General features: G+C 61.9%; 1 protein-coding gene across 3 annotated transcripts in view; it reads right to left on the bottom strand.

Moving 5' to 3' along the window:
- Ube2q2 (ubiquitin conjugating enzyme E2 Q2) overlaps positions 1 to 780 on the bottom strand; it is a 59,300-nt gene extending 58,520 nt beyond the window's left edge. For 2 of the 3 annotated variants that reach the window (XM_048793586.1, XM_048793584.1), the window contains exon 1: positions 674 to 692. The gene's annotated coding sequence lies outside the window, so the exon portion shown is untranslated. Of the gene's footprint in view, positions 1 to 673 lie in introns of all 3 variants that reach the window. The other variant, XR_007343934.1, reaches the window with a different exon arrangement.
- Between the last annotated feature and the right edge of the window lie 473 nt (positions 781 to 1,253).

The raw sequence follows: 1,253 nt of genomic DNA, 5'->3' as shown, positions 1-1,253 counted from the left end.
CTTGAGCCCTGACACGGACATCTTCCCCTCATCTCCGGCGGGAGGGGTGCGGGAGGGGTGCGGAAGGGGAGCTGGGCCCGGAGCCGCCGTCACGGCCGCGACCGCCCCGTGGGGCCGGCCCGGGCCGCGCTCTTGCGGCTCCGCCTCTCCCCGCCGCCGCGACCCGCGTCGGAGCGCGGCTGGAAAATGGCGAGGGGCGCGAGGCCTCAGCAGGCAGCTGTGCGGCGCCCGAGCCGCTGCTCCCTTTGTAACCGACTCCACTGGCAGGAGGCGGCGGCCCCGCGGCTTAAAAGGGCAACAGCGTCGCCGCCCCCGCTACCGCCTGGGAAAGGGCTGCCCCCGCCCCGCCCCGCCCCCATAGCCCCGCGCGCCCCCGTTCCGGCGCGTGCTCGTGGCCAGTGCGCGCGCGCCCGGCCGCCCCCTCCTCGCCGTGACCCAGCCCGCTTCCGCCTAGCCCATCTGCTACGCGACTCGCACCCGCGGACCAGAAGATCGGGGCCAGGTGGCTCCAGGGCTCCGCACAAGAGGAGGAGCCGGAGACCCCCGCGCGTCCCCGGCCTGGGGCCAGACACGTGTGCGGCCTATTGCACCGGCCACGTTGGCGCTGCAGCGGAAGCACGCTGGCCGCTGGGGGCTGCTTACAGGCTTGGCCCTCGGTGAACCACTCACTCACCTGACTTTGGTGATAGACCAGGGTGCACGCCGTTTAGTTTCATCTCAACTACTCAAAATTTGATCAGCACCACAACTTCTATAGGCTCAGGTCTAAGGACCTTCTCACTGAATGTGCTGCTGTCTCCTTTGCTCTCAGTCCGTTTGCCGAAGACGATGATTTGGCCACGGCCAGCAGCTCCCTCCCATTTCCCATGATTTCCTCCTTTCCCTTAATCACCACCTTGAGCTCACTCTGGCATTTATTTGTATCTTCTTCCCCTTCCCCCATCCCATCTCAAGTCTCTGTCTCTCCAGGAATTCTTTGCCGTTTCCCAGCTAACTCTCCAGCCCTCCTGAGGGTCCGAACCACCCAATCTAAAATAGCCACCCAGACACTCTATATCACATCACTCTATCCTAATTTATTGCTCTGCACCAATCACTATCTGGTATTTTCCTGTTTATTTTTTCTTTGTCGCTGCCCAACACAAGTGTCTTATTCAGAGCTGTATTCCCAGGATCTAGAAAAAAGACCTGTTACATAGCAAAGGCCATCTGAAATCCCCAGTAGTGAGCACAATCCCTGGCACATTCTAGGT

The sequence above is a fragment of the Marmota marmota genome, unplaced genomic scaffold (assembly GCF_001458135.2).
Source record: "Marmota marmota marmota unplaced genomic scaffold, marMar, whole genome shotgun sequence".
Lineage (NCBI taxonomy): Eukaryota > Metazoa > Chordata > Mammalia > Rodentia > Sciuridae > Marmota > Marmota marmota.
The sequence above is the reverse complement of the archived record's forward strand: the minus strand, read 5'-3'. Positions and strand labels throughout refer to the sequence as shown.